Below are 21608 nucleotides of genomic sequence, written 5' to 3'. Positions count from 1 at the left end.
TTCTTTGCACGGCTGTACATTGCCACCACAATTAGGAGGGTTGCACTGCTGCAGCAGCCTGTCATCTTCATCCGCAATAACCCAGAGTTCACAAACACAAAAGTAAAAATGAAATTCACAACCAAACAGATTGCTGGTTATTTTCCCTCTTTATCCAAAAGAATTTTCTGGAGCATTAGCAAGGAAGCACTATACAAGATATTCCTTGGAGTTTTCTCCTAGGAAGCTGAGGTTCTGCTGGTTATCAGGTACAGCCAGAAAGAAACATGTTCAGTTTTTCAGTACGATGTAATTAATGTATATAACACAAGAAAGGAGATGGTCCTTGCTGCAAGGAGTACATCCATTTCCCCTTCCAGTTCAGAGGCACTGAAAAGCTTCATCCAAGACCAAGACACCAGAAAGAGCTTCTCTGCTTAGTCAAACCCTCACTCACCCACAGTAACCAAGTGGCAGTGGTGCTCTGGAAAAGTTGCTGCAGTAGAGAACTGAATAGAGAGATGCCTACACAGAAACATTCCAACCTGCAGACTCTGTAACTCCTGTCCTGCATATTGTCATACTTCAGAACATGTTCCTGGGTGGCTTTGGTGACTTTGATAAAGAGCCCAATGGTTTGGGGCCCAGAAACCAAAAGATCTGGATTCAGATGACAGCTGCACTCTTACAAGCATGGACATGCAACAAAGCAGCCTTTGAGATCTGGTAGTACAGCTGCATGAGGGAAGAGCCTTAGTTGTGGCTGTCTTCCACACTATCATTCTTGTTCTTGGGAAAGAAAAAGACTGGAAATTATATTTAGTCATTGCTACTGAGTTTTGTGTGACATGGGTTTAACTCTTCTTGTAATCAAAAATAGAGGCATCAAGTGGCATTCCAAATGTGGCAGAGGTTTCTATGCCAATGAGTTCAAATTGATAAAGCATTAATTACACTGTTGAGTTTCTCTCCTTATAAGTATCAGAAAACATTCTTTCCAAAAGACAGTTGTCAAACTTGCCAGCATTTAATGAATGTCTCAGAGACCTAACCTTTAGGGAGATATTTTCAGCTCCAAAAAAAATTGATCCCTTAATTTATGAACCATGACATTGTTGTGTTGTCTGAAAAAAAGAAGCTGTGACCTGAAGGGAGTTTTAAACTGCATAAACCTCCAATAAAATGATAGAAAGGTAAGACGTTAAACTTCAGGGAATGAGGAATGTCACCCACTCCACTGACAATAGCCACTTACTAAATACAAGGAAGAGTGTATTTACCCTACTGCATAGCCTCAAACTAGCAGAAAAATACTGCTATTTATTCAAGTTGCATTTAGAGGTTTAGTTTAGGTTAAGTAGCAGGAGGAATCTTTCCACAAGGACACCTGCCCTTCAATTTCTAACAGGTAAAGAACTTGGCAGAGACATGTCAAGATGCTCACTGGACTGAGCATAATACTGAAACCTAAAAATTCTGGATACTGGCTTCAACTCAAAAGCTGTAGTCCAGGTTCCTGGAAAGTATTTCATATCTCAATTTTCCTAAAAAACAAAAACACCACTCAACTCAGTTAGTGTTAAATGATCCACTGATGACTAATTTGAATCAAAGCTATTTGAAGTCATGGTTGATCTTAAGGAGTCAAGATGCATATTCGTAAACTGCTGAGGATCTCAACTAGAAGATGTGCTAGAGAATAACAATGGTATTTATTTCACATATCATGGGAAATATTTATTCATGTTTAGTAAGACTGATTTCTAAAATAATACAGTCTTTTTATTAAAACAGTGTAGTCTTCTGGCAAAACAAACACCACCACCACCACCACAACAGCAACAAAACCAACAGCAACAAAACCCAAACCAAACAAACAACCCAAATAAACAAATAAATAAACAAATGGTCATCTAGTCCAAAAAAAAACCCTAAAAAAACAAAGGAGATAAAGACAGTCAAGGTATTATCTTCATCTAAGTTACAGCAAATAAAACTGGGGTTTTTATAAGTTTGGAAATCTAGATTCTTCGGGTAAAGGAAAAAATTCTATAAAATCTGATTTATGCCTCAAAGTCTTCCTCTCTAATGTTCTCTATAACTTTTTTCTCAGCACCTAAGATTATTACAGGAGGCCTGGTAGAGTACATAACTCATCTTTAGAGTAAGTTCCACATGATCAAATGAAGACACATCATTTGCTTTTGTGGAGTTTCTTCTAAAATTATATGCCATATAAATGGCACAAATACCATTTCTCCTCATTTGGTGCAGATAAGTTCATTAGGAACTCTTTCTGTATTTGTTTAAAATCACAGAATCACAGAATTATTTGAGTTGGAAGTGACCTTCAAAGGTCATCTAGTCCAATCCCATATCCACTGCAACATTGCAATTACTCATCAAGAGTATTAAGTCTCATAGACAGTCACTGTAATGGAGTCTCCTACAGGCCATGTCCCTATTTTCAAATTCTCAGCAATGCAAGTGTTTGTTGTGTGATTTTCTTTGCTTTTCCATAAGAAAAAATGGAGCATAGCTCCATAATATGTCCCTGTAGGCAAGAGGGCTGGGAATTGTGATTGCTTATTAGGTGTTCGGATACAGTAGGAAAGGGCATGAGGAATGAAAATCAAGGGCATGATGCTTCCTTAGTCAGTATTTTTTGTCATTTTTTTAAGTCTTCTCTATTTTTAGTAACTGTCTCTATGTATGTTCTCCATGTTTGTGGAAAAGAAATGTCTGATATTTCAGTTAAAGTCTAACAAAGCATTGTGTCACAGGTGATACTCTTAATTGAGCCTCATGTAATGTCAAGCAATGTGTCTCAAAATAATCCACTTCATGTTTGGATACGCCTCCAGGGAGTTAAGCCGTGTATTGCAACACAGCAAGCATTAGCATATAAACTTTATCAATCTCATACAACTTTTACAGGAAATATTCTAATGCATCAGTCTCTTACATGGAGCACAGCTGTCAGAAGATCAAATGCACGGTGTCATTGCCGACTGCTTCACTGGCAAATACATGCAGAGAATCTATAATGGTAAAGTTCTTCACCAAATACAAATTATTCAAATTTCTGGCTGTAGAAGGGGCATTAGACATAGAAAATGGCATTCTGGAAAATACAACAAGGCAGAAAAAAAATACTTGTTTTGTGTCAAGCAGATAAAAAGATCAGAATGTTGCCTGAATGTTTGAGACAAATGTGAGTGACATTTCCAGTAAAATGAGTAGCTCCTTTAAGAAATCCATACTTAGTGCTATTATCTCTAATTTTAAAGACTTTGACATTCTTTGTATCTTAGGCTAGACTCTCAGATGTTGCAGAGGAACAGTGAATGGACATCTTCAAAGACTTTGGCATCTTGGCAACCCCTGCAGTCCTTTGCCTGAATATATCTAGAGCATGTCACCACTAGTAAGCTTTCTTCAAATTATAAATCCATAAAGATTAGCATACTTGCTGTAAACCATAAAAACATCTCTTCATACCCATGGTGTTATTTTCAGAGAAGTGAGAGGGACTAGGCACATCTGGATACAAAGCAGCAAAGTCTTCCTCCAGGCCCTCCAGGGCAGCCTCACTGAGGCATATATGGCCACTGGGGTTGTGGGATTATGTGACTGGAGAGGCTTGTCCCTCCCTGGGCCAGGATTGTAGAGACACATAACAATTTGGTAGGAAGAGAAATTCAGCTACCACCATTCTGCAGAACACTTTCTGCAGCATTAAAAGACATGCTTGTGTGTATAAGCTTCATCACAAAATTTCAATTGTAGAAATTTTGAGTATTTGTACTTGTGCTCCCAGCACCTATATAGGTATTGATTCTTTGTCTTCAAAGCTCCTGCCACACCCTTCTCGTCTGCAGTAAAAAGATAAAGGTTAGATATTTCAAATCTCCAGGTAGCATGGTGTAAAATGGGGGGTAGCAGCTAAGACGACCATAAGCATTTTTAGCTTTTGAGGGTGGCTAGCATCTGGTCTGTCACAGGAGTCACACATGAGGTCAGGATGAACCCTTTTCTACCCCTTCCTGATCAGAGATCCTAGAGAGGTTGAGTGCCACAAAAATCATCTCTTTGGCAACATCGGAGAGCAGTACTTAATGGAGACCTTGGAGGAATGGCAATGTCCCTATAATAGGGGAAATAACTGTATTCCCGCTTGAAATGAGCTGGCCTATTCTTTAATGCAGCTAACAAGGGATAGAAAAAGCAATTTTTCACACATAAAGAAGCATAGGAGAGAAAGGGAAAACACTATCTTTTCAAAATGTAGGCTAAAAAAAGGCTAAAAATAATCCCAAAAGCCATGAAGGATTGTCTCATGCTGAGAGTCTGCCCAATTCTTTCAGTAGTGCTTACAACTGGGCTTCAAAATACACGTTCAAAATGCCCGTGTTTTCCCTCTCTTTCTTAAATGTCTGTTGTTCCATGTCCAGTCATTCCACCAAAACCCACAGATCACATGTCCTCATTAATTCAAAGGGGGAATTGTTCTCATAATTAAACTACTATCCAATTTAGTTCAAACTGGAAGACTTTTAGGAATATTACCTTATTGCCATTAAAGTAATTTGCACTCAGGAATGGTTCCTTGGTTGTTTTAATTGAGATCAATCAAAGTGAATTTAGCGAGGCTCTGGACATTTTTATCCAAAGTCTTTGAAAACTGAGCCTTTTGTGGGGCAGGGCCTTTATTTTGGCTTTAGACCACATATGGATTTAGACCACAGCTGGTACAAATGGATTTTCATCTCAGTTAATGCTTCTAACGTTTCGCTGACTTTCCCTATTTAGCTCACACTGCCACTGACTATGAAAGATCTGAAAAAAGAGTTTTCCAAGCAATGTCATAGATTTTATTTTTGTATTCTACAGAAGGGTGTAAGTTCTGCAAAGGCAGATTACTTCTCAGAAATGTAGTATGGTAGGACTAATACATAGCAGATACCGCTCCCGACCTTAAGTGGTAGCTCCAGAGAACCCATACCTTTTAGAATATTGAAATTATCCTGTGCTTGTCCTTGCACATGCTATACAGAGCATCCATACTGATACCCAGGAATGCTAATCTTCATAAAGAAATTGCCTTGCCTCCGAAGTCTACGTTTTTACCTACAGCAGTGCTTTAACTAATTGTGATGACATATTCCCGAAACCATTGCAATCCCTAACTGTTCAGAAGGTATGCAGAAGTCTTTAAGCACAGAGTAGTGCTTTCATCTCCTATAATCCTCTAAAAAGGTTACTTCTGAAGAATTTTCATATCTTCGTATCTTCAAAATTTCATATTGAGTGGGTGAATATCTTGATATTCAGCTGAAGTATTATTAAGATGAGAGGCTAATTAAAGAATATTGAAGGAGCTTTCTGAGATAGAAGAAAAGAATCCCCACTTGTTTTCACCTGCTGAGGACAGCTTAGGGAATTCTAGGAAGATATTTTATTTTAATTCTAACAGCATCAGATATGATTCTTGCTAGCAATGAATGAAACACAGCACCTGGAAAAGTGAAGAATTCTCCAGAAAATCCCCACATGTGGGTATTCCTGTCATCTCTCCACTGTCAAAGCCCAGCTGTGGCACAAGCAGTACTCCCTGTTATGTGGGCAGATACAGGCCTAAGGAAGGTAGGACAGAATGGGCAATGGTTTGAGAGATAAAGCCAAAAAGAAAAGAAGATGAGGGGAGAACAAAGACTGCCTTGCAAAACAGAGCCTGAAACCCAGGCACCAGCTATGGCCAACAACTTCTTCTCACACAGCCCAAGGCACACCTTTGTTTCAACACTCTCACCGAACAGCATATTAGTCTTAAGACATGATCTGTTGAGACCAAAGAAATGCTTCCCCAGCCTGACACAGATGTACAAACAGATACAAATCTGCAAGAATTTTACAGGAAATTATGCAAATAATGCAATTAAGTCTGGTCATTGAAAGCAAGGAATTACATTATATCTTTTCAAGAACCATGCTTAGGATTACAGTAGATATTACAAAGAGAAGGAGAAAATTCTTAAGCAAGAACCTCTAAATGTCTGAGAAAGAATCTTGAAGAAGTGTTTTGAGTTGTGTTAACTTCATGGTCTTCCATATCTGAAAAGGGAAATGGCAAAAGACACATCACAAAACACCTGAACATGCTATGAAGAACAGAGACTCTTCTAATAATTCAGCATGTAGTCACTGTACTTGGTAGATTCTCCGTTAAAAAAAAAAAACATTAAAGGCAATTCTTCCTTCTCTTGCTCTTTCCCTTATTTTTTGCAGTCTTTGTTTTTCCAAGACTTTGAAGGACAAGATTTAGCTCTATTTCAGTTTCACCTGGAAGTGCCTAGTATTTATTCAGTGTCTGTTTCTTACTTGAGCCATTCCAGAATTTTTGCTTTGTAAATTGGTAAGCTGTTATCTTGGTTTTCTAAACCTCTGTTCTTTACTAAAATTTAGATGCTTGGATGCCTTCTCCTTGAAATGGTTCCACATCTACAGCTAATTCAGTTTTCTTTTTTAGTTTTTCTATATCAAAATTTCAGGTAGACAAGGAGTCAGAAGTCATTCAGTTTCCTCCCTGCACAGGCCAGAGGATGAGCCCAGTAAAAAAAAAAAAATTAAAGTAAATCTACTTCATTTAAAACCTCTTTCCGTCCGAGGTTCTTTACAGAGTAACAGTGAATGATAATGTGAGGTGTCTTTTCTCTTGGTGGTTTGTCCAAACAGAGTTTTAAATTAATCAGACTAGGTCTGACTGAAAAAGCACAAAGTGTCTTGAGGTGTGTAGTGTGTTGTCCAGAAAAAAATATGCTTGCAGAAAGAGCTGGGATGTTGTGGAAGAACAGAAATATGAATGAGGGACAAAGAAAGTTGTCCCATTTTCTGACTTTCCCATGCTAAAGGTACCCAAGGTTAGATCCAAACTGTGACAGCACTGAATCACATAAATTGAACCAGCTGCAGTATTTCCAGGCCACCAACAAACCTCATGGAATCATAGATTGACAGAATGTTCTGGTTTGGAAGGGACCTTAAAGATCATCTATCCTAACACCCCTGCCATGGACAGCAGTGTCTTTTACAAGATCAGGTTGCTCCAAGTCTCATTAACCCTCATTTCATAGAATGGGTTGGGGCAGATCACGAGTGTTGTTAGATTGAAATATACAATTACTTTATTAGTACAGACAGATGGACGAGAAAGACAAAGAGAGCCTGGGCAGAGTGATTAGAGACTTACTCAGCCTTAACAGCACTGCAGTATTCAGGGCTGGAACTATGAAAACAAGGGATGTACACAGCTAAATTTAGATTGTACGTCTCAGTCACTGGCAGCTTTGGAAAATGGCATTTTCCAGACTGAATTCAGTGTCACACTGAATAATCTCAAAAAAATAATCTACCTTAAGTTAAAAAATGCTAAGTTCTTTGGAGACATGTGTGACTGCATGCCCAAAGGAAGCTTTTCCTGTGAGGCACCACCATGCTGAGCAAATGCTGCCTGGCTGATGTGGAAAGGGTTCACTTGACACCTGCTGATATGTAGCCATGCCAACACGGAGCTTTGTCCTGGAAGATACAGCAGTCGTGAGTTAAGGCACTAACACCCAGGAGAGATGCAGGGGCATCTGACCCCAGCTCCAGTAGATTGTGACTACCTTTGTCCAGACCTCACTGGCCCTGAAGCAGGGTCAGCAGAGGAGATGGCCTCAGAGCTCCTCAGCAATCAGCACAAGAACTGAGATAGCCACCAGGCTATTTGCAGCCACCAGCTGAAACAGATGAGAGTTTAGAATTGTAAAATGACATTAATTAAGCTTTTATTCAAAGAAGGAATCTCTACTTGAATCTAAAAAACCAGGGTCTTGATCTGACTCTGATTTAACCTCTATGAAAAAAAAAAAAAAGTAGTATTGTGAGTATATACAAAGTCTTTCAGTGGGTGAATCTTGGTTAATTTTCAGAAGGCTTTGCTCCTTAACCAGCCAAACCAAATACAGTGCCCAATAAGATGGAAGTTCTCCAAAAATGACTTTTTATAGCTTTTGAGGAGAGATAATCCTTTCCTCTGCAGACATATGAACTGACAGATTGTACTTCCTAGCAGTTTAGTCCATCACTACCTGCAGCAATGTTATTGAATATTTAAGGAGACTTCAAAACCTGAAAAAGACATTTCTTACAATACACTTTGGTTTAAAAAAAGTTTTAATGTCACAAATGTATAGACTGCACTTAAAATTATCTGTGAAGAGCACATATTTAAATGTGCATCATAAAGTCACCAATATAAAGAGTATCAAACTCCTCTTCACTAATGTTCAAAGTTTGAACCAGGACAAGCCAAAAGACTCACCAGTGGCATTTACTGGACTATTCAGTCTTGCAGCAAATACCTTTATTAAAACAAGACAACGCAGATTTCAACAAAAACCCTATTAAGAGCCTAGCCAAAAACTGTAGTTTGATCCTTTTAAGTCACATACTCAGGTCACATCTGTAATTACATAGAAGGGAATTATACAGGCAGTATCAAAGACCTCTTACATGTGGTGACAGATGTGATCTTGAGTCGTGATCTTTATAACATAATTAATTTCACTATGTTGAGACTATTGTAGTCTGCTAATTGCTCTTTTGTCCTAAGAAAAGGTATAAAGAATGGTTTCTAAAGGATTTATTGATGTAAAAGAGTTTGAAATCATAACACAAGAGAAGTTTGCCCTATTTTTAAAATAAACAAACAACCACTTATCTCTCTTTCCATGCATGCAACATGAGAAATTTGCTATGTTGGGAGAGAGGGGAAGTATGTTCACAAGTGAATCCACTTGAATGGCCATAAAGTTTACAGGAAAAGCCATCCAAACACTTTTCAAGGGTCCTTCTCTTACTAACTGTTTAGACCACACATGTGCATCCATAGTGTATGTCCTCTAACACTGAATTCACAAGGAAGTGTCATGGTTGGGTGCCATGCCACTGTTGGAAGACACTTTGTGCACTGCTTATATCCTGGGGAAGCCCAGATCAGGGCTGATAGGGCGGCACTCCACTCGGAGAAACCAGCATCAGACGGACCTACTCTTTTCACATGTGCTTCCCACATTGGCTCCAGACCAAAGTGGAAAACTCCAGGCCTCAGCTTGTGTTCTCCAGCTTGGGCACAGAAAGGGCTGGAGGCTGGAGCCCAGTGATAAATACAGACATGGTGTCAGTTGGGCGGGCCCTGGGGTAGCTCAAGATGGAGGAGCAGGCTGCTAGCAGAAATCCCAGCTGTAGCAGATCTGGCTCCTGTGAGTGAATGCAAACAGCATTCCTTCCTCAGGCACAACCTGGGCTGGTCTGTGTCCCCAGTATGATAGGAAACCCATCTCCTGTGAACTGGCAGGTCTGACTGCGGTGAGAGTTGTGTGATGAAACAGCTAACAGTGCATGTTTCTTTCCTTTCACCAAGCCTATTCCCTCCCTTCATAAGGCTGCTGTAGCACTTTTACAGAAAATTGAGATGTCAGCAAAACCTCATCTTTCAAACACTTAGCACAGATGTACAAGCCATCACACGATGTTTTGCTTGTGGCCGAAGAAGGCAATGACTTACATATGCTGTTAACTAGCTTGTGCTCTGGGCTGAAAAAAATAGTGTAAAACAGCATGGTATTTAGAACCAGAAACCAAAACTACAGGATGAAGAAGAGGGCCATTAGTACAACTGAGGGATGCAATAATAAACTGCTAATTACTGTACATTAGCAAATTTTGGAGGGTCTCCATATTTTTAACAAGAATTCATTCTTTATATCCTTGATCTCTTTCTACTGCAACTTCTTAATATAGTTGACTTCCTCCCCAAAGAGGGACTTGCAGAAACAGGGAATTACTTAGTCAAGCTTTTCTAGCCTTTAGGGAAGTATAGCCAATTGCTTTTATAAGCAACGTCTGAAGTTTAAGGGCAAGTTCTTAACCAGACCTCAGTGTTTAATGTAAACTATATGCCAACTTCGGTATAAAAGTAAGATAGTGTTGGCCAGCAGATACCCCTTACTTCCCCCACATCCTTCCCTTTTTCCTGACTTTCCCTTTCTTCTTCAGCACTATGCAGGATACTGACCAACTGGCAAACAAATTGTCTGTCTGATAGAAAACTTTTTTTGTCTCTAATACTGTGACTTTATTCCCAAAGCTGACCTTAACAGGAATGTTACAAACAGGGGTGCAGGAAAGCTAAAAAACCACAGAGTTCTGTTCAGGTTTGAGATGGAAGACCACCTCCACTGAAATCAGTAAAACCTGTGACAATTGTGATTTTTACCTTTAGGACAAGGCTTTACTCCTTAGGCTCCACAGATTTTGATTGAGCATAGAGAAGACAATCATACAAATAGATGAAAGACCTTTTAACCTTAACCAGTGTTTTAAAGTCTCTATATACACCAACAGTCCCAGCCAAAACACATTTTAGACCTCCATTTCTGAAATATTTGAGTAGCCCAAACATGTACCAGTGACAGAAAGTCACTGTGTTTCAAATCGAAAAGAGAAGTGGAAGGTCTTGAAGTTATAATTAAAAAAAAAAATTCTTAATCCTGATTGATGACCTGTCTCTTCTGTATTAATGTGTTCAGCCCACGTTTTCTCACTCCCAGTCTTCATTCAAGTCATAGATGTAACCCTCTGGAGCCTCATTCCTCTCAGCTCTGAACCTGTGTCCTGACAATTTTTAACACCTTCCTCTTTTTCAGGAGTCTGTCACAGTGAATCCCCTCAGTTGTGTCAGTACTAGAAGGACCATGAAATTCCCATGTATATGGCAATTTGCAGCCCTGTGTTTGGATGTCCTCCTGCAATGCTCTGATTTGCAGAAGTGCTGAGCATCTGGCATCCCCTCCTTGCTGGTGCCAGGTGTTAAAGATTTCAGGTGAAACATCACACCATCAGAGGCCTGACAATAAGAGCAGATGCAGTATTTTTAGCAGTGTATTAAGTTCAAACCATATTCTATCAACGCGCTTCACAACTAGAAAAATTCAGTTACCTTGATTTTAAACACTAGTCAAAGATCTACTTATCCTTTAGGCCAAGTGTCCAGCCTGTAATCCTGCAATGAATTATTATTGTCTAGGTGGATCTTTGCACTCTCATGGAGCCTCACGGAAATAAATCTTGTTCTCCCCATTCAGAGTTTATCAGGGATCCAAACTTCATCATATATCAGCAATTCAGTAGAAGTACTATCAGCAAGCAAAGCAGAAATCCTGCCAGTGCCAAAAACCCTGCCAAATGGATTGTTGTTTCCATTTAAAAAGTGGATGCAACCACACAGCACTGTCAAACAGAAATGCCTATCCTCCTTTTCACAGTGCACTGAAAGATCCCCTCCATCCTCCCTCACATTCAGCCAGGTCCCCGCAATGCAACAGTGTATTCACTGCTCTCTCATTTTGCTAGGCTGAGCTCAGGCAGGCAAGAACTTGAAACCAGAAAGGTCATCCCTTTCTGAGTCTGTTCTACAACAGATGGTTACAATCAGCTTTTCCCAGTAAGCACAAATGAAGAATGATGTTTAAATTCTTAGCATCCTCTAGATAACATCTCATGTAAACAGAAGTAAATTGCATATAAGAAAAGTCTTTAAATGTATTTAAAGGGACTACCTCTATTTCAGCATTCCCCTCTGAAACCAACACCATGACTTCTTGAATATCCACAGCTCAAGGGGCCCCACGTTTGTTTCTGCCATATTAACCAAACCAGTTCTTGCTAAGAACACTGCCAAATACCAGAGACAACAGAATATGGAGCAAGTACATCACCCTTCATTAACAAAGTAATTGCCAGAGTTACTATTCATACTGGTTTTGCACAATATAATTTGATTCTGTAATGAGAGCAATCTTTCTTCACTACCTACACCAAACATTCTTAAAATCAGGAGGCCTGTATTACATCCATATGACTAATTAGCATGCCATTCTCAGCCTTGCTAAAACAGGATACTAGTATAATGAAAAGCATATTTCTGAAAGGTGGGAGGTGGGAGCAGCTGGACAGGAATGTTCCCGAAAAAAACAAACTGGTAATAATGGCAAGAGTCAACATAGTTGACACCTGCTTCATCATTTAGAGTTTAATGGCAAAAGAAACTTTGTTTAGGAAGTTAAACATAACATTTCTCGCAGCAAATAAACACATGTCTTTGCTAATGCTGCTTTATAACCTGCTGGTGGTTACATTTCTGAAGCATTTGCTTACTTTGGAAGAAATTTGCTCCTTCCCCATGAGAAAAGTGTTTCCCATAATTTTTGCCATGAGCAGAGGGAGCTCAAGGGTCAGGGGCCCATCCAGAATATTTTTGTAGGAAAAGCCAAATAGTATTTTGTCTGCTAGCTTACAACCTTATTTTCCCATTCTCTTTGCTCTCATCCTTTCACTCAAATTACCTTTAGGGGAATGTGGAAAAAAAATTACACATTCAAATTTTTGGATCTCCTTCCACTAATACTGCAAAGATGCAAGTGTATGAGAGAGAGAGAAGTCTATTGGAGCAGAAATTTCTATTTTGGTCAGAACATTAGATCTTGACTCTTCAAACTGCTGTAAGGTGTATAAGAAACTGGTAAAATTTTTCTCTCACTAGAGTCAAGAAATTGAAAACCCGGGCAAAAGATACAGTAAAAAGAGACCAGGGAATTTCAAAGGTTGGTGTTTGTTAAGCTTTTGTTAACAGCTTTTTATCCTGATTTTAATAGTGGTGTGGCTAACACTTTGAAATATCTTCCTGTCAGTCAAAGAACACGTGCTGACAACACATATGTGAGCCTTCTTCTGTGTCAGGAGATCCTTCACCTGAACCAGCACTGAGCAGAGCAACTATTTCTGATGCTTATTAGGAAAGAAAACAAGCAAAGAGACTCTTCTTAAAATCTGAGAAGCAGGTCAAGTAGAAAAGATCAGCTCTTTCTAACAGACAGGAAAGTCAAAAAAGTGTATTTAAAAGCTCTTTTATAGGTTATATTTCAGTCCATCACAAAATAATATAATAATTGCAGTATCAAATATTTTGTTTCCTGTTCAAAACAGTTAAATATTTACTAGTCAGATTTCACTGTATGAACTCAGTTCATTTTGTGTTTAAACACAAAAGAAATTCACTTTACTGGGAGATGCTTGTTTTGGAGCAAGAAGAATGTAGGTTGATAAAGAGGCACAATGATAGTATAGCATGATAAACATATCTGTAGTCCTCCTTTGTGTTCCTGAACAGTGGATGGATGTCTTCTCCCATAGAATAGGAGGAGCGGTTCTTTTAATTCAAAACAGTGTATCCTCTTGAAAAAAAACCAAAACACTTGCTAATAAGATATCCAGTTTAAGTGTTGTACCTGCATGATACCTATGTTTCTTTTTTCAAAATCATTAGTAGGTTGAAGGAGTCACCATATTCAATTCATTATTTCTATAGGAGCCCTGCAATTTTGATCAAAATAAGCAGGAGGACAAACCTAAATGCAGGCAGAAAAACATCTGTATTTCACTTCCAGCAACACTATAAATTGTTCACTTTCCTGTGACTGGAACTTTTAATCCCTGCTGAAGAAAGAGTCCTCCCATTTTTTCAAACTGTGCCCGGTTTGTGTGATGGATGTAGCTAGCCGTCCCTAGGACCGTGGTCTGTCTCTCAGGACACTGTACTGCTTGCAATATCCACATCTAGGGAATTGCCTTCCTAGAGAGTCTTAGAAAGTTTTAGAAGTCTAAATATACTACATGACTTACCTTGCCCAAAGATGAAACCGTGAAAAGTCACATTATGTACCCTGAGCTACTAAAACTTCTCTGTGATTAATACAGCCAGAGACAGCTAGAGTTGAACCACTGCACTGAGACCTGCTCTCACAATAGGCAGCCAGCCAAGCATAATTTTAGTGTGTGCCAGACAATTCCATGAAAGACAGATAACCATGAAACATCAGGCATATGTCCCTTAGACTATACCTTAATCTGCTTTAATTGTTTTAGTGAAAACTAGAAGTTTTCTCAGTGTGACTGAACACATATGACTTCCCTCCACTGCTGTGAACATACTGCTTATTCACCATTTTCTCCAGAGGTAGAAGCAAAGGCATGTGTTTGGTGAGAGTGACAGAGAAACAGTGTTATGACCTCTGGGGTAACTCAGCATACTGCGTCTTCAGGGAGTAAAAAAATTCAAATCCTGAGTTTCTTCTGACAGATACTAAAACTCCCAAGATAGCCAGAAAACATAACAAGTAAAGGCTCCCTTAATCATTTTCAGCACATTGCATTTTATTAGTAGTAGTTTTGTCCCAGGCAAGCATTTAAGAGCTGAAAAAAAAATTCCACATTCTCTAAGACTTAACGATACTTTTTCTTTATTCTCTCAATATTTATTCATCAGCTTTGTGCATACAGAAAAAAAAAAAAACAAGTTAAGATAATTCCAATGGGAATTAAAATAAACCACAAACTGTGTTCCCAACTAGACATTAATCAGGTAGCATTAGTTTGAACTTTAATCCTATATTAATGAAGTACTGAAAGAAAGAACAAGCCAACAGTGAATAATCACAAATTAATGTTTGAGAGACTTATAGAAGACAACTTGGGACATGTGTATGCTAATATAGAACACTTACCTGTGTAAACAATTATCTATTTAAAGTAATCCACAGGTAACACAGAGACTAAGCCGCAACCTTAGAGTTGCCAGAAGCTGCCACTACAAGTACACTTCAACACATGGTGTGGTCATATCACTGCTTAGACATGCTCAGCAAGAGGATCCTTACACTTCTTCAGCCTACATGAACAATTGTCTCTCTTCCCAAACCTCTTTTGTGGTTAAGCACAAGTCTGGTATAATGGCTAGTGGGTGTTACACAAAATCATTGCAGTTTTCTTTCTGAAACATTAGAATTTTTAGCATGTAGGATTATTTTTGAGATCTTAGGACTTTGCTTCCATGGAAGTGGCAGACGCTACTGGAAATGACAGGTCCAAGTCATGGAGTTTGGATCTGAGTCTGGTCTTGGAGAAATGCAAAGTTCCTGGAGAAATGCAAAGCTCCTGAGGTCTCCAGCAGTCTTTGACTTACAGGGCAGAGCTTCAGAAAAGCAGCTGAACAGGGAAGTATTGTCTGCTCTTCTGTCCTTGTGAGATTCATATAAGTTCCAGAAGAAACAGCTGCTTTCCATGCCAACACAGAAATCTATTCACATGCAAAGATTTGCTATTTACCTCCATGCATGAATTTTTTGTCCATTAAAGCTTAAAAGAGGAGGAAAGTAATACAACAGAAACTTCTTACTCATCACTGGAAAATGTATTGAAAACACTTCAAAATTTGTAAAATACGGGTACACCAATACCAGAGATGTGTTTTAAAGTAGCTGATATGTTCCTGCCCTGAGGAGATCACCACGTAGGGGCAAGCACAAGGGCCAAATTCTGCCATCAAAAGCTGCTAAGCTACTTTGCTCATATAGAATATCAGTGTCTTCATTGGATCTCCTGTTCAAGTGTTTTATGTACTACTACATACATTTCTTATGGAGTTTATGCTTGTACAGAAATTCAACTTTTCCTTAAAGAAATCAGCTGGAATGTTCCCAGTTTTAGTTGTCCAGTTCATTGTGACCCCAAACCACTTTCTTCTAAAATGGATGATAAAAAATACTATCCATTCATCACTGTTAAAAAAAAAGTTGTCACAGTCTTCTCACTAATAACAAAAAATCCTGAGTAAGAACCCTACCACGTTCTATGTTTAATGATTCTGAAGGCCACAAAATAAATCCTGTGAACTGATAATTTCATTCTCTTTTGCACAAATTTATAATTAAAAAAAAACATTAGGAATACCAGAGTCAACCAAACCTAATAGTATTAAATTGTCTTAGGCAGTTGTCTTTTCACCCCCTTTCACATGAATCTACATACACACATGACATATTTCAAGCATGGACTGTACAAGGGCATATCAGGTTCGCATCCCTGCCCATAACTTCTCTGGTGCAGTGGTAAAGCAATTTGTTCTGTGTCAGTAACAGCATTCATGGCATTGTGCTGATAAGGAATCCTAGGATGTGATTTATTCCTAGAGCAGCTGTAGTTGAAATTCCAGCTGTGTTACATTCTCTTAGTTAAACCAGCTGTAATTTACAGCCGGATCCTTGCAAAAGGCAGGGAGATACTGGAAAGATGAAAAAGGAAAGCATCTCCAGAGACACAGTACCTTACAGGCTCCAGGGCGCTTGGCAAAAGGTTTGGCTTGGTTAATCGTCTTCTGCGTGACAAGGAACATACGGCTTTCACACTTACAAAAGTTCTTGAGAAAGCATCTCAGAGAAGGGAACATTAAACCTCAAGCAGCTACATTTGGTGAAGGGCAAAGGGAGGCAAGAGCAGTATCTTACCTGGCAAGAGCTAAAACAGCACCAAAAATTCTTACTGGATCTGGAAACTGAAAATTACAGCTAAGGGAAATAATATGTTATTGCAGTGGGCCATGCACACCCGTCTGGGGAGAAATTCTTCCAACAGTCATAGAGATGGCAGAAAGAAAAAAATTCTTACCCTGTGGTAGGTTTCCACACCTTCCCAATCTGGTGAATTTGGCTAAAAACAATCCCCAGGCATAAAATTATTGTCTGTTTAGAAAAATTATATGGCCACACTGCCTTTGGGAGCTGCTAAATATTAAGACAGAATTTGCAGTTGTCAATTGTCCATGGAAAGCTTGTACAGAACAGAGGGCAGGAAGAGGAACAAAAATGGCTGAAATGTATAGTCACCTCTCTGTTTTCTGCCCTTTTTCCTCAGCCCCCACTTTTGGCACTGTGGGAGGTGCAGCTGAGGATGGCAACCCTTCACAGATCCAATGAATATTCATTATATTTTTGAAGTCTTTTGGAAAATGCACTTTTAAGATGAGAATGAGAATAAAAATAACTCCCAAAAATGACATTAATAACAGGGATTCAGTTCCTTACTTATTAGGGTCAGTGTTTGCTCTGCTGTAGAAGGAGGAACTTCAGCCTGTGCCTTTTCTGAGTAAGTCTTCTCTTTTTTATGGAGATACTTTACATCTGGAGATGTAGCTTCAAAGTCACATAAACATATTGTCCAATTGCAGTGGATTTCCAATACAGAACTTAGGAACTTTTCTACTCTCTGAAGAAAAAATATTAAACAAACAACCAACCAAACACAAAAACAAACCACAAAAAACCCCACCAAAAAACAGCAACAAAAAACCAACCCAACCAACCAAAACAAAACAAGATAAAAAGAACCAACAACAAATTACACCACCAAAAAACTCAAGTAAATTGCAATTCTAGTATTTAAAAGACTGTTCTTGGCAGTGTTTAACTGATTAAGCCTATTTTCAAGACACTTTCAGAAAAAACCAACAATTTATTTCTCCATTTCTTGTTAATCTACTTGCCTTCATTCTCCAAGTCCTATTTAGTTTCAAAAAATATCAGTTGAGGGTAATCATAAGCAAAATCAAACTGACAGAAAATTACACCTAAACTGGAACTACAGAAAGATATACTTTTCATGCCAAACTGAGTACCATTTCTTGTCTCTCACTGTTATTTGACTGCTATGAGGACATGTACACTTGCCGGAGCTGAGGACATTTGACTAAAACTGCTCCTAAACATGAAGGATGCAGGAAGCAAATGCAAGAGAAGATTCTAGGAATGTCAACCCCACCCCCCCACTATTTTACTCTGTTTTGCAGACACAGCCAGACTCGGTGGTAAATAGATTTCAGTATGAGTTAAGGGAAATATTTTTTCTTTAATAGATTCAAACAACCCCGATGTATGTTACAAGATTCAATGTTTTTGCCTTAAGTATTACAGAACTTTTACAGATGGGTATCGTAGGCCAGGCTGTGAATAACAGGTACTGTGCAAATACCTTGAAAATGCCAATCTTGAGCTTGCTCAGAGACAACCAAGAAATTGCCACTGAAAATCTTGTTCTCCTGAAAATTTCTGCATGAAAACTCCAGCTGTCACATTATCTTCTGAAGTCATAAGTGAGCAGTGAAATATCTGCCATAAAAAAAGCAACCATCTGTGACAGACCTTGGAATGAATGTCTTTCACTTGATGCTACAAATTTTGGTCGGCCCAATAACAGCTTCTGTAAAAGTATCTCATTTGAGAGCAAAGCTCACTATACAGCATGGATATCATCAACTGATGAACAAATCCAAACAAGATCACAGTGCAGCTGCAGCAGTTGCTAGAGGCATGCAGTGAACAAAGCGGGAACTCCCACAGAGAGGGCAGTGATTCCCACCTAACACTGGAATTGGGAAAATGTGTGAGAGAATAACATCTCCAGGTTGTAATGAAAGAACAATGCCAACAAGACTTCCTCCTCCTCCACCCTGCAGACCAGAAAGTATTTTACTAGCTAACGAGCAAGACCTCCAGCCAGTGGGAGCTGAGGGAGTAAAAGCTGCAAAATTATATTGCCAGACTTCCTGGATGACTGAGCTTGACTGCTTAATAGAAAATGGAATTCTGACAAGAAGAAATTATAGACTGATGGGTAAACAAGCTGAACTCTGGCTAAATACAAGGCTTGTTGGCTATAAATTTTGTCTTATGTATCAGATCCCAGAAAGCGTTGAGGCAACGCAACGGCAGTAGGTCAGAAAACCATATGTAGTCAAACACTTACAAAGCCACTGTCCCGCATTTTAATTGTGGCAACTGGGTGCATGTTTTTTCTTTGTAGCAAATTCCAAGTAAAATATACTGATCAAAATCATAAAGATGAATAACACTGAAACATTTCATCAGACCAAGGTGCATGGGATAAAAGCTCCTAAAAAGAGTTCATACAGTGAGTGTTAATTTGTGAGACTATGATTGTGAAGTTATTGCCTGGAATAACTTCCCAAACTGAAAGTGAGGCTAGGTCAATCAAATGAGTACCATAATGCACCAACTCTAGTTTAGCATTTTGTCCCAAAAAAAGCACCTGTACAAGTCTGCCTTTTAAGTAGCGACCCCTAGTATACTTCACCCCTAATATACCTCTAGTTATAAATGTAACATTCACTCTATTCCTCAGGTCTTTCTATTAAAACCTGCATATATTTTGAGCAATTACCAATTTTAATAATTACTAATTATGAAATTTTTTTTTCAAATTATCTAAATAATCCTAGGAAAGCTCATAAGGACTGATGCAGAGAATTCGCACAAAGGTTAACAGCAAAGAGTGCAACACAGTGGAAAACTGAGGCCTTTTACAGAATGTGTGCTGAACAAAGTCATTCCAGAAAAATTAAAAACAGTTGCTAGAACATCTCTTCCCAGTGGAGAAATTACTGGTATTCATGGGAATGTTTCATGACATTCCTTCTGAATTTATGTGTAATTCCTGATTCCTTTACAGATTTTCTGCAAAGTGACTTTTTCTAGTCTTTGCATGAGAGGATGAAATAATGAAATCCCACAGGCAGCTTAAAATGTTGCCTGCCAGCCTTCTATTTTACAAATGACCAGCCAGGTGCCTTGTGAATAGTTTCATTATTTGAATGATGCATCTCTATTACTAATGGATGAAGAGCAGTCAATTGAGCCATGAATAATATCTACAAATCACAAGAGAAATTACAACCAGACTAGCAATAACTTACTTGCAATTGTGCTTTCATGCTTCAAATTCCAGCAACATAGCCAGATCAGATATCCAAGTGAGAGAGGAAACAGGACCCTGAAATCCCAGGAATGCCGCAGCGAAGGACAGGAGGCATACTTTATATTCACAAGGAAAACTGGCAATTTTCTTTGATTGCTACTCTGAATTTGCAGATACTGCACAGCTAGTAGATAAAGTGAAGGATGAGGATTATCCATTAAAAACAAACAAAGTAGATAAAGTGAAGGATGAGGATTATCCATTAAAAACAAACAAACAACACCAAACACAATAAGCCAAACAAAATGTATCAGGGCTTCTGAAAGTCATCTAAATTGGGGATATTACTTTGAAATATATTTAAACAAACACCACAAAACCATGAGTCCCTTCCCCCAACTTGCAGCTTTTCCCACAACTGCTTTTGAGGGTCCACTCTTGAAGTTTTTTGGGGTACAATTTTAAGGTTGAGCCGTTCAGAAACAAAAGTTCTCTTCACCCATCTCTGGGAGCATTTCATCTCTAAGAACAGAGGCCCTTCTCCTTCCCTGGGAGCAAAGGGTCCTCCTCATCTTCATCGTTAGGACTATCTCTGGGAGCATCTCTAGGAACTGAGGTTTTCTACTTTCCCATTTGGAGCAAAAGTCCTCATCGCTTCCATCTCTCCCTGTCCAAACTTCTCATGAAATTACAGCTGCGTCAGCATCTGCCTATCTCAGCGCAGGTGCTTTTGCTTACGAGTTGAACACTCCACCCCCCCATATCTTCGTGGAATTACAACGGGATACTCTGATATATCATAGCTTTACAACAGACTTTCAGCTTAAAGCATCTCCTCTCTCTCTTCCCTCAGGTTTTCAGCTCTTCATAGCACTAAAAGGGTTAATCTCACCTTGGCCTTGCAGCTGGAATGTCGCTTATCGCTTATCGAAGTGGAGGGGGCGGGGGGGAGGGAGCCAAGCTGCTCCGGCTGCCCACAGCAAGCGGGGGGAGCGGTGTTCCACGGCTGGAACAGGTCCATCGGCTCCAGGATGGCCGTGGCCCGGCCCGGCCTGGCCCGAGCAGGGCCTGGGCCGGGCCCGCTGGCCCCCACATGGGGCCCGCAGCCACCTGTGCCAGCACCGGAAACGAGAGAGAGACTCTGCCTCGGGGTTTACTATTCTTAAGTGTGGATCACAGAGGCGGTCACAACTTTAAGTGGCTTAAAGTATTGTCCATATTCAAACTGGCCATCTGATAGGTTCTGTCAGGTCATAGAGGAAGCTGTAAGCACCCCTTAGCAAGGAAATCACTTCCAGGCCTATGCTTGCTAATCTATGACACTCATTCTTCTTATAACAACAGTCAGAGGTAGACCTTAAGGACCATGACTGCAAAACCTTTCCCCATTTCTGTAGTTTAAGCCTCTCTTATTGACTAGGAGAGGAACATTTTCCTCGCAGCAGTATGCTGCACTTCTGTTTCACTTAGTACTGTCTATTCCTTACTGCGATGCGTCTTAGACTCCCATTTTAGCCCCAACAGAACCAGTGTAACATAGCTTCTCAGGAAGGCTATGAGCTCCTGCTGTTTTGCTTTGCTTTTTTAGGGACCAGTTTTCCCCCAGGAAATATAACTGCCACATCCTAATCTGAGAGCATAGATGAAAAATGAGGAGCTGGTTGCATGCAGAAAGTCCATGGGGGAAAAGAGGAGGAAACAATAGGGCCAGAAAATGGAGAGGAAATCTTACCTTAAACCTTGGGAGAACACAATTAAGATGAACACAAATTCAGACAAGATCAACAGGTTATATGGGGAATATGCAGGGTGTAGAGAGAGCACAAACAAGGAGATAGAAAACAGGGTATTGTACTGTGAATATGATCACACCAGGTGAATATGTTAATAGGTCTACTGAGCATGCTGGTTAAAGCATCCAG

General features: G+C 39.4%; 1 protein-coding gene across 1 annotated transcript in view; it reads right to left on the bottom strand.

Annotated features, from left to right (window-relative positions):
- The window catches only part of FREM1 (FRAS1 related extracellular matrix 1), an 89304-nt gene extending 68707 nt beyond the window's left edge, over positions 1-20597 (bottom strand). The window contains exon 1 of the mRNA XM_039567094.1: positions 20579-20597. The gene's annotated coding sequence lies outside the window, so the exon portion shown is untranslated. The remainder of the gene's footprint in view (positions 1-20578) is intronic.
- Between the last annotated feature and the right edge of the window lie 1011 nt (positions 20598-21608).

Source organism: Corvus cornix, chromosome Z (genome assembly GCF_000738735.6).
Source record: "Corvus cornix cornix isolate S_Up_H32 chromosome Z, ASM73873v5, whole genome shotgun sequence".
NCBI classification, from domain to species: domain Eukaryota; kingdom Metazoa; phylum Chordata; class Aves; order Passeriformes; family Corvidae; genus Corvus; species Corvus cornix.
Note: the sequence above shows the minus strand (reverse complement) of the source record. Positions and strands in the feature narration are given on the sequence as shown.